At 31.7% G+C, this 12860-nt stretch overlaps 1 protein-coding gene across 5 annotated transcripts in view; it reads left to right on the forward strand.

Moving 5' to 3' along the window:
- The window catches only part of LOC126746918 (intraflagellar transport protein 56), a 219655-nt gene that overhangs the window by 48879 nt on the left and 157916 nt on the right, over positions 1 to 12860 (forward strand). The window lies entirely within an intron of this gene.

Raw genomic sequence — 12860 nt, forward strand, 5'->3', positions numbered from 1 at the left:
AGTCTCGCAACATACCTAAAATTTTGATACTATGATCGGCTGCAAAAGTGAATTAAAGTCTCACCAAAAGGCTCAAAACGTAAAGTTTGGGCGGCCAAAAAAAGCGAAAGTAATAGAAAACCAGTTCAAAGTATTTGTATAAATATATATTTAACGACAATAATATATGATGTGTTGTTTGGAAATAAAAGACAAATTATTTTGTTTCTTACAGGCACTCCTGGATTAATAATTCTTAATATACAGGGTGTCAAAATGTTTCTATAGGCTTATTACATTAAAATTTATAGTATGAAACAAATATAATCAATACCATAAAACAACAACTTTTTCGGTCCATAGGTATCATTTTGAAAAACAGGGATTTTGCAGAAGAAATTCTTACTGGATAAAGATGTGGGGTGGGTGGGGGGTGTAAGGGTAGTGTTAATGAAAAACGGTTTTATTATATAAAATAATTGTCTTAAAAAAATTCTCAGGGTATAAAAACTTAATTATAATTAATATTATTCTTTATTTAAGTATAGTTTTTATCAAATCAATTTTTTTTTAATTTCCTTAGTAAATTATAAAGTGTTTCCTTTAAGGTTATTATTTTCTGCAAAAACCTCGTTTTTTATTAACCCTACCCTTACCCCCCCACCCACCCCACACTACATACCGGTAAGAAATTCTTATTAAAAATCATTGTTTTCCAAAAAAATATGCATAAATAACAGCTGGTTTCGTCTTCTGGTTTCATGTCTGGTTTCATCACACAAAAATTCGTTATTTTTCTGATACCAGCAAAATCTCAAAATGGAGCAATTGTTTAAGTTTTTATTTAACTCGCCTTCAAATAGTAAGAGATATTAATTATTAGTTCTAAACTAGTAACCTATGTAAGATATGAAAATTCAGAAGATTTCATTACATCAAAAACTTTAAGATGTCCATGCATCCCAAGCATAAAATAATTAAATATATTCATATTGAATTACTACCACTGATTTTCCTTGCTTTAAAGAAAACCGTAATTGCATGTAATAAAATAAAGATGCAACCTTAACTTTAAAAGAAGAATTAAGAGTTACACAGAAAGTGAACTATTATCACTTTTGATGTCAAAATCAACTCTTAACAATGAATAAAATTTTACAACTCAGCAGCCAAAGGTAATGCGGCAGAGGATTAAGGCAAATTAAAATGTCATATCAAACCACACTTATATGTATCGGCTATTTTATATCAAATAGGAAGGTAAGGGTAGTGTTAATGAAAAACGTTTTTATTATATAAAATAATTGTCTTAAAAGAAATAATTTACTCTCTCAGGTTATAGAATATTAATTATAATTTGTATAATTCTTTATTTTTAATTTCTTATACACAACATGGAAAGCTTTGTATAGTTTTTATCAAATAATTTTTTTTTTATTTTCCTAGCAAATTAAAAAGTCGTTCCTCTCTAAGGCAATTATTTTCTGCAAAAAACTCGTTTTTCATTAACCGTACCCTTACCCCCCCCACCCACCCCACATCTTTATCCAGTAAGAATTTCTCCTGCAAAATCCCTGTTTTTCAAAATGATAGACATGAATAACAGCTGGTTTCATCATTAATATCCAATCTAGGTAACATAGTTTGCTTATTTAAAAATGATATGATGTATATGAATAAATAATAAGTCCAAAACTAGTGCTATTAAGTGAATTAAAGTTCCACCAAAGGCACAAAAAACACAAATTTTTTCAAAACTAGTTCAAAGTATTTGAAACTGATACTTTTAATTAAGTAATTAAAAAAAAAAAATTCTAAATATATCTTACAACATTTTTCTCCAATTTACCCGGGCTACAACGGCGCCCAATACAATGTCAACGTCACAGGGACCATCCGTCTCTCTCTAACGTACGGCGAACGGCAGTGACCCCGCCTCTTTAACAGAACATTATTAGTCCGGTCAAAAAGAATTTTTTGGCTTTTGATAATTTTAAAAAATTACCCCCATTCTTTTGAAGACACAATTTTTTTTACAATAGCCTTTGTTTTTTAAATTTGAGCTACGCATAGCCAAGTAATAGATTTCGAAACATTTTACTGGATATTTTAGGTGTGTGAGTAAAAAAATGTTTTTAAACCTATCAAGTAAACAAGTTGATGTGAATTAGTTATTTCTGTGCTTTTCTTTCGATTCGATAAAAATGGTTTATTCTATTGCGGAGAGAAAAGAAATGATTGAATTATACTTTATAAACAATTATTGTGCAAGACTAAAGGCAACTTTGTTTAATGAGAGACATGCAGATAAACACGTACATCATGGTCACATCCTAGAGTTAGTGGCAATATTTCGGGAAACTGGTTGGGTGGCAAATAAAAAGCGGAATATTGAAAATCCAATGAGAAATGAGGCAGTAAAAGTCGGTGTTCTCGGTGACTATTGTACAGAGAAATCTAAAACATTATAAATGACACCCATATAAAATTCAACTTCTTCAAGAATTAAATGAAGATGATAACGACCACCGTTTACAGTTTTGTGAAATAATGTCCGAACTATTTGTTGGGCGCCAAAGATGCAACCCTGAAAACGTCGGTAAACTATTTACTTTTTAGATCTAAATAAAGTCTCATAATCGGGTTCAAAAGTGAATCAAAATTACACGGTTTCTGTTTCTGTTTGGAGTAGTTCAGGAGATATCGCTCTTGGCTAACAATGTAGCCATGACCTTAGAGTTTCAGTTAGCAGGTTAAGAGTTTAGGGAAATTTAATTACGTTAATGTCATATGTCACAGATGTCGGTTTCGAATTAACCAAGGAGAGGTAAGAAGACTGATCTGTATGTTAAACGTGTTTACCTAAAAATCATGGGTATGAAGGTTGAATATGGCGGGGCGGTCAATTGATTCTGATTGGCTAATTTTTGACGTACATCAAATATAACAATAATGACTGTTGTATCTCATTACTTTTTTATAGTCCCTCTGGGTGAAAATTGGAACATAAGCCAAGCCTCATGTTTTTTTTTCTAATTTTATAGCTTTTTGTGATTTTCCGGTATCACGGGTTGATAAATTATTTTACAAGCGTGCAAACATCCAATCATCGTGCAACTGCACAGAGCTGAGGACAGGCACATTTTTTAATTACGACGCACCATAGTGTTTTCTAATAATGTTGAGGTGTATTTTCGATATATTATCATTTTCCAAAGTATAATTAGAGATTCAATTGTATTTTGAAAATATCTACATATGTCACAGTTCTCAATTTCGACAATTTAATTCTAATTCTTAAATCTTCATCCGCCACGGATCAAAATGTTGGGAATTTCCATTCTCTTGTCTTCATCTAGGTAAAGACATTTGTGCAAATATCCTTTATGCACCAGTTTGTTTAATAGTAATTGCCCAGATAGTCGCAGAATCGCTAGATTTTTAAAATTTTTGTCGAATTCATCCTTACAGTAAACGTGTCACTAATAATTGAATTTACTGCAAACACTTTTTTCGTTCCAATTTTAACAACCCTAATAATGTTGTGCGTCTTAGATGGGACTGTATATGTATCATGGTCACAATATAAAATTGAAATGCAAAATACAAATACAATAGGACTATTGTAACCCAATCCCGAAGTATGTCTCAAGATGTATTCAATGATGTTGCTCAAATTGAGAGAGAACATCTTTATTCAGTTAATAAAAAAGCTCTAAGTTCTGAAAAAAAAGAGGGCAATGAGAACCGAGGACAGATGTTGTGTACTACTCCGGGAGATGAACGAGGGGGAGATTAACGCGTTTTCTCGTTATTTATGGGGTTCGTAGAATGGAAACAGTTTCAATATACAGGACGGTTCAGGTCTTACATCTGTCACTTATTTAGTCAAGAAACTGACACAGATTTTCAATTACAACGTCGTTTTTGAAGGTGATAAGTCCCCACTGTTGGGCGCCAAAGATGCACCCTAGCAAACGTTGGTAAATTGTCTAGTAAGTAAAACTACAAGCCACAATAGAGGTACTACTAGTCTCACAACAAACCTAAAATTATGATACTATGATCGGCTGCAAAAGTGAATTAAAGTTTCACCAAAAGGCTCAAAACGTAAGGTTTGGGCCAAAAAAAGCGAAAGTAATAGAAAACCAGTTTAAAGTATTTGTATAAATATATATTTAACGACAATAACATATGATGTGTGGTTTGGAAATAAAAGACAAATTATTTTGTTTCTTACTGGCACTCCTGGATTAAGAATTCTTAATATACAGAGTGTCAAAATGTTTCTATAGGCTTACTACATTAAAATTTATAGTATGAAACAAGTATAGTCAATACCATAAAACAACAACTTCTCCGGTCCATAGGTATCATTTTGAAAAACAGGGATTTTGCAGAAGAATTTCTTATCGGATAAGGATGTGGGGTGGGTGGGGGGTGTAAGGGTAGTGTTAAAGAAAAACGGTTTTATTATATAAATTATTGTCTTAAAAAAAATTCTCAGGTTATAAAAACTTAACTATAATTATTATTATTCTTTATTTTTAATCACTTATACACAGCATTGTATAATTTTTATCAAATCAATTTTTTTTAATTTCCTTAGTAAATTATAAAGTTTTTCCTCTAAGGCAATTATTTTCTGCAAAAAACTCGTTTTTCATTAACCGTACCCTTACCCCCCCACCCACCCCACATCTTTATCCAGTAAGAATTTCTTCTGCAAAATCCCTGTTTTTCAAAATGATAGACATGAATAACAGCTGGTTTCATTATTAATACATAATCTAGGTAACACAGTTTGTTTATTTAAATTTGATATAATTATATATAATATATATTAATAAATAATTAATACAAAACTAGTGCTATTAAGTGAATTAAAGTTCCACCAAAGGCTCAAAACGTAAAGGCAAAAAAAAAGAAAGTTTTTAAACCAGTTCAAACTATTTAAATATGATACTTTTAATTTAGTAATTAAAAAATTTTTTTTCTAAATACATGTTACAACATTTTTCTCCAATTTACCCGGACTACAACGGCGCCCAATACAATGTGAACGTCACAGGAACCATCCGTCTCTCTCTAACGCACGGCGAACGGCAGTGCCCCCGCCTCTTTAACAGAACATTATTAGTCCGGTCTAAAAAAATTTTCTTGTAATAATAATAATACTAAAATTTTTTCGCTTTTGATAATTAAAAAAAATTACCCCCATTCTCTTCAATTTCTTTTACCCATTAGTTAATACAAGTATGTTATGGAAGTACATACGTTTATTATTTAAATAATAATTATATAGCCAGTGCAGCAAGGTTTCAGGCCCTTGTTTTCAAAAAATGCTCGAATCCGTCGATTTTTGATTTTACGGGGACAATTTTTAGGACCTGGCGTCCTATAGATTTATGCTCGAGTCTGTCAACTTTACAATACTAAGTGTGAGTAGGAAAATCAAATCTGTACTATTTGTTTATAATATATTGAATAATTTGAAATATAAAAATTATGATTTAATAAAGTTTGTAAAAAAAATACCAAAGATTAGACTTAGAATTTTAGTTACTGAAATTTTTAATGTGCATCCAGGTATATTTGTAATAGGATATCCTGTGGTCCAGGTTCTAAAACAGGTCACTGACATAGACTATTTAAAGTTTAATTTTTATTCAATGTTTTTGTTTGTGTATAGAAATATGGTTACCTAGTATATTTTATTTTTCTGTTATTTGCTTTGCAATATACATATGTAATAGATTTTTGAACTTTGCAAGTAACTATTCTAATTTTATAGTGTTTGTAGATCGAATTTAAATAATAATTATTGTATAATCTTCACAAGCATAGCCCTAAAGAACCGTATAGACCACAGGTATTTTAGCTCGATATTGTAATTGTGACGTGAAAACGAGGGGGAAATTAACGCGTTTCCTCGTTATTAAAAACGACGCTGTAATTGAAAATCTGTGTCAGTTTCTTGACTAAATAAGTGACAGATGCAAGACCTGAACCGTCCTGTATATTGAAACTGTTTCCGTTCTACGAACCCCATCGATAACGAGAAAACGCGTTAATCTCGCCCTCGTTCATCTCCCGGAGTAGTACACAACATCTGTCCTCAGTGAACATTGCCCTCTCTTTTTTTCCCTTGCATCGGACACCATCAGACCTCACATCAGAATTATAATATGGAGCTAAACTTCCTGCGTTCCATACGGTTCTTTAGGGCTGCTCCATGTTTTACTCCTGATATAAGTATATAGGGGAGTAAAACATGATTATATAATTATTAATTAAATAATATACGCATATACTTCCATAACATACTTTTATTAACTAACGGTTAATTCCAATTCGACATTTTTGACATATGACAGTATCATATTCAATTGACATAATTAAATTAGCCGAAACTCATATTGTATTGTCATTTTAAGATCAAAGGAGCATAAACAAAAAAAAAATTGACGAGAGTCGAGGTAATTTTTAAAATTTATCAAACTCGAGGAAATTTTAACATTAGTATTATAACAAAAAAAATTTTTTTGACCGGACTAATAATGTTCTGTTAAAGAGGCGGGGGCACTGCCGTTCGCCGTGCGTTAGAGAGAGACGGATGGTCCCTGTGTCGTTGACATTGTATTGGGCGCCGTTGTAGCCCGGGTAAATTGGAGAAAAATGTTGTAAGATGTAGTTAGAAAAAAAAATTTTTTTGGAATAACTAAATTAAAAGTATCATATTCAAATACTTTGAACTGGTTTTCAAAAAATTTTCGTGCTCTTTTGCCTTTACGTTTTAAGCATTTGGTGGAACTTTAATTCACTTAATAGCACTAGTTTTGTATTAATTATTTATTAATATACATTATATATAATTATATCAAATCTAAATAAGCAAACTATGTTACCTAGATTGGATATTAATGATGAAACCAGCTTTTATTCATGCCTATCATTTCGAAAAACAGGGATTTTGCAGAAGAATTTCTTACTGGATAAAGATGTGGGGTGGGTGGGGGGGTAAGGGTACGGTTATTGAAAAACGAGTTTTTTGCAGAAAATAATTGCCTTAGAGAGGAACGACTTTGTAATTTGCTAGGAAAATAAAAAAAAAATTAATTGATAAAAACTATACAAAGCTTTCCATGTTGTGTATAAGAAATTAAAAATAAAAAATTACACAAATTATAATTAAGATTCTATAACCTGAGAGAGTAAATTATTTCTTTTAACACAATTATTTTATATAATATAAACGTTTTTCATTAACACTACCCTTACCTTCCTATTTGATATAAAATAGCCGACACATATAAGTGTAGTTTGATATGACATTTTAATTTGCCTTAATCCTCTGCCGTGTTACCTCTGGCTGCTGAGTTGTAGAATTTCATTCATTGTTAATAAGAGTTTTTGTCATGACATCAAAAGTGATAATAGTTCACTTTCTGTTTAACTCTTAATTCTTCTTTTAAAGTTAAGGTTGCATCTTTATTTTATTACATGCAATTACGGTTTTCTTTAAAGCAAGGAAAATCAGTGGTAGTGATTCAATATGAATATATTTAATTATTTTAATGCTTGGGATGCATGGACATCTTAAAGTTTTTGATGTAATGAAATCTTCTGAATTTTCACATCTTACATAGGTTACTAGTTTAGAACTAATAAGTTAATTTCTCTTACCATTTGAAGGCGAGTTAAATAAACACTTAAACAATTGCTCCATTTTAAGATTTTGCTGGTTTCAGAAAAATTACGAATTTTTGTGTGATGAAACCAGAAGATGAAACCAGCTGTTATTTATGCATATTTTTTGGGAAAACAATGATTTTTAATAAGAATTTCTTACTGGTATGTAGTGTGGGGTGGGTGGGGGGGTAAGGGTAGGCTTATAAAAAAACGAGGTTTTTGCAGAAAATAATTACCTTAGAGGAAACACTTTATAATTTACTAAGGAAATTAAAAAAAAATGATTTGATAAAAACTATACTTAAATAAAGAATAATATTAATTATAATTAAGTTTTTATAACCTGAGAATTTTTTTTAAGACAATTATTTATATAATAAAACCGTTTTTCTTTAACACTACCCTTACACCCCCCACCCACCCCACATCTTTATTCAGTAAGAAATTCTTCTGCAAAATCCCTGTTTTTTAAAATGATACCTATGGACCAGAGAAGTTGTTGTTTTATGGTATTGATTATATTAGTTTTATACTATAAATTTTAATGTAGTAAGCCTATAGAAACATTTTGACACCCTGTATATTAAGAATTCTTAATCTAGGAGTGTCTGTAAGAAACAAAATAATTTGTCTTTTATTTCCAAATAACACATCATATATTATTATCGTTAAATATATATTCATTTAACAATTCAAATACTTTGAACTGGTTTTCTATTACTTTCGTTTTTTTTGCCTTTACGTTTTGAGCCTTTGGCTCGTAGTTTTAAAACTAGTCATTTACAAACGTTTTCTAGGGTGCATCTTTGGCGCCCAACAGTGGGGACTTATCACCTTCAAAAACGACGTTATAATTGAAAATCTGTGTTAGTTTCTTGACTAAATAAGTGACAGATGTAAAATCTGAACCGTCTTAATTCACTTTTAAACATGATTATTTTATCGGTCTAAAATCAGTGTAACAAACTTAATAACTTTTCACCACAAAAGTATAACTAGTAATAAATGGCACCTATAGTTTGACGAATTGAACAATTGTTTTACCTGACTTGGGCTTTGATATCTTAAGCTTCTTTTAGATTGTGTTCACCTTTTTTACTTTGATTAAAGCTTCCGAAGTATCCCTGAATATTACATTATTTGGATGTTTCATAGTCTTTTTAACCTTATTCATCTGCAGTGCCCCATAACTAAAACTGTGTCATAATCATTTGAGAATCCTATTGGTTAACTGCCTTACCACCAAATATCTCCACTTTCAAAATAAATCTTATTATTTGATGTCTTTTTATTGTTTTGCAAGATATGTGAGAGATTCAGTTGAGGTGCATTTGCATTGTTTTTGTACGCTGCAGACTTTACGTTCTAAATCTTCAAGCCTCACATACATAGGCTAGCGATGGCGACGCTACCAATTAATTGATTGTTTCACGATATTTTAATAGTTAGAATTGGTTTCAATTAGGCATAGTATAGAAACGTATCATCCATTTTTCTCTAAGAGACCAAACGAAAACAAAACAAAGGTAAGAACACAAAGTCGCGGTCTCATCAAATCTCCTTTCGGAGCATCACACGTGTAGCTTTTAAGCTTTTAAAAAATTATATGGATTTGATGAGACCGTGACTTTGTGTCCTTACCTTTGTTTTGTAGGCATAGTATTATTAGGAAAATCTAACGAATTGGGAGACCCCGTTAGATTGGTTTGTAAATATATTTTTATTTATTTTATTCCGCTCGGTGAGCGATAATGCACACGTCGCTTTAAGCTTTTCCAGTTCAGGTTGACCGATGTATTTTTTTATAACCCGAGGTTTCTTGGTCAACTTTGATCTTGAAAATTTCCTTCTCCTCCAAATCTTTACCACATAAAGATGTTCTAGAAATCCAAGTATAGGGTTTTTTTAAGGACCACATGAACTATTTTTGTTGTGTATCTCTTATTTAAAACTTTCGCAACTATTTAAAAGTCTTGTGACAATATAAAACTTTTGTAGCTCTCGTAACACTTTGGGTTCAACCTTTTCATTTTCACCCTCTAAATAAAATACTGCTATAGTTTTTTTTAACAATACCTTTTATTGACAACCCTACTAGACCGATTTGGAGTGCAGATCGAGCGAATAACGTCTTGCCCAGTCTCATGCAACGACTTAGACTTTAACTTTAATTAGCAAGCTAGCCATAAACCTTTTTTGTCTAAGTCATCCCGTCTTATTATACTGTCGTAATCTTAGGTTTCTCGTGAATGGGGTACCTTGTGTCACTTTACTGCGACCCTAGGTCTATTGTGGTAAAACTAGGTAATTTACTAACGTTTTCTAGGGTGCATTTTTGGCGTCCAACAGTGGGGACTTATCACCTTCAAAAACGACGTTGTAATTGAAAATCTGTGTCAGTTTCTTGACTAAATAAGTGACGGCTGCAGGACCTGAACCGTCCTGTATATTTAAATTGTCACCCTATACGTACTTTATTTATCAGTATTACGTTAATATTTGTTTGATAATATTAGTTACTTTTATAATAAAAATAACTTAATTTAAATGTACAAGTCATTTTTCTCGTGGAGAAATAGCTTCACGAAAAGTAGTATTTTTCACAGAAATTTTATCTTCTATTTTTCAAAGAATCATTTCAAATATTCAGGCATCCATTCGCCGTTATTGAAAAATGCGTCTTTTTATCTATTAATTGACGATACAAAGTGTGGTATTCTTCTTCGGTTTTTCTATTGAACAAACTTGGATAAACCCACATTCTTCTTTTCTAATATAAAAAATTAAAATAAAATAATTTTGTAAAGAACTATACAAAGCTTTCCATGCTGTGTATAAATAATTAAAAATAAGGAATAATATAAATTATAGTTAATATTCTATAACCTGAGAGAGAAAATTATTTAGCGAATTAAATTATTTCTTTTAAGACAATTATTTTATATAATAAAAACGTTTTTCATTAACACTACCCTTACACCCCCCGCCCGCCCCACATCTTTATCCAATAAAAGATTCTTCTGCAAAATCCCTGTTTTTCAAAATGATACACATGGACCAGCGAAGTTCTTTTGACACCCTGTATATTAAAAATTTTAAAAAAAAGTAGACTAGTCTAAAGTCTTTCTTGAACAAATGACTAAAATTCATTCACAAAAAGTCAAGACATTAGAATTCCTAATCCAGGAGTGCCTGTAAGAAACAAAATAATTTGTCTTTTATTTCCAAACAACACATCATATATTATTATCGTTAAATATATATTTATTTAACGATTCAAATACTTTGACCTGGTTTTCTATTACTTTCGTTTTTTTTTGCCCAAACTTTACGTTTTGAGCCTTTTGGTGGAACTTTAATTCACTTTTGCAGCCGATTATAGTATCGTAATTTTAGGTTTGTTGTGAGAGCTACTACTAGAGTAGCTCTATTGTGGCTTGTAGTTTTACTTACTAGACCCAAAAACTAGGCAATTTACCAACGTTTGCTAGGGTGCATCTTTGGCGCCCAACAGTGGGGACTTATCACCTTCAAAAACGACGTTGTAATTGAAAATCTGTGTGAGTTTCTTGACTTAATAAGGGACAGATATAAAATCTGAACCCTCCTGTATATTGAAACTGATTCTATTCTACGAACCCCATAAATAACGAGAAAACGCGTTAATCTCCTCCTCGTTCATCTCCGGAGTAGTACATAACATTTGTGGAGTAGTACAAACATTTTGACACCCTAGTCTAAAGTCTTTCTTGAAAAAATGACTAAAATCCATTCACAAAAAGTCAAGATAGTAGAATTCTTTATCCAGGAGTGCCTGGATAAAGATATACATAAGAAACAAAATAATTTGTCTTTTATTTCCAAATTTAGATCTTATATCGCTCATTTATTAAGTCATACATTAACATAATTTCTCAATTACTACGTCGTTTTTTAAAGTTAAGATTTGGGCGGATTTTGAGGGCGATTAGTCCACACTGTTGGGCGCCAAAAATGCAACCCAGAAAACGTTAATAAGGAGGTAAAGAATAAGGAATATCATGTGACACACAGTCAAACACAAAACACCACTGCAGATGCTATATATACTTAAAATACTGTGCTCCAACCAGAACCCAAAACTTCTCCACCACCTTTTCATGTAAGACATGCTCAAATGCCTTTGACAGATCGGAGAATGTAGTTTTTGGTTTATTGGTTACCGCCAATGACCTCCACCATAATTCCCAATTGCCAAGATAAAAAACCAAGTTTGTCTCAAAATATTCATAAAGTGAATTTTTATTAGAGCAGTCTTAGAAATGTTGCAAGAGAAAGTAGTCGATAGTTTCACTAGACCAACTATCGATTATTTTTTTCCTAAATGTACAACAACTATGGGTATGTCGCGTGTCAAACGTCACTTGTCACTTATACAGACGACTTTTGACAAGTGACATTTAATGAGTGTTATGCTCGGCAAACATAAAGGTCACAATTACAAAGTAGGAGTAAACGATTGGGAGGAGATTGTCCAAAAAGTACCTTTAATTACTTAATTATTTATTAGTAATAACGTAGATAATTTTTTTCTTGTTCATTTTCGGTAAACACGTGTAAAAGACTTCTCGATTGATGCCTATGTCATTTATGTCGCATATGTCAATGACTCATCCGGTCGCCATATATATTGGCGACTATAGACAGGTAAACAAACGAAACTTCCACCTAAATTATCTCTATTAATTTGACTTTAAATGGAAAACGAAGCCTTAATAAGGATTTCTATGAATCCGATCCGTTCGGTAAACTGAACGTTATTAAATGGCCCGCTCATCATAGTTTACTTAGATAATCAGTACTTATCGGTACTGTTATCGGTACTAGAAACTTAATAATGGTTTTGTTCTCGGAATTTTTTTACTGATATTATTTCCACGAATATTTCGATACGTGCGGGTCATGCCACCGGGGGGGATCAAATTTACTACTCGAAAGATTCTGACGAAATTCCTGAATTTTGAAATATATGGAGCTTTAATATACGATAATAGGTTCAATGGAAGTCTGTATGTAGCCTAGAAATGCGTAAATAACTGGAAGTGAATGAAAGGAAACCGGCGAAGGCGATTGACGATTTCTTAGATTTTCGCGGCGATCGCGATATACGCAGAAGGCAACGTTATTAGGTAAAAATAGCGTTGTTTATT

Source organism: Anthonomus grandis, chromosome 18 (genome assembly GCF_022605725.1).
Source record: "Anthonomus grandis grandis chromosome 18, icAntGran1.3, whole genome shotgun sequence".
Classification (NCBI taxonomy): domain Eukaryota; kingdom Metazoa; phylum Arthropoda; class Insecta; order Coleoptera; family Curculionidae; genus Anthonomus; species Anthonomus grandis.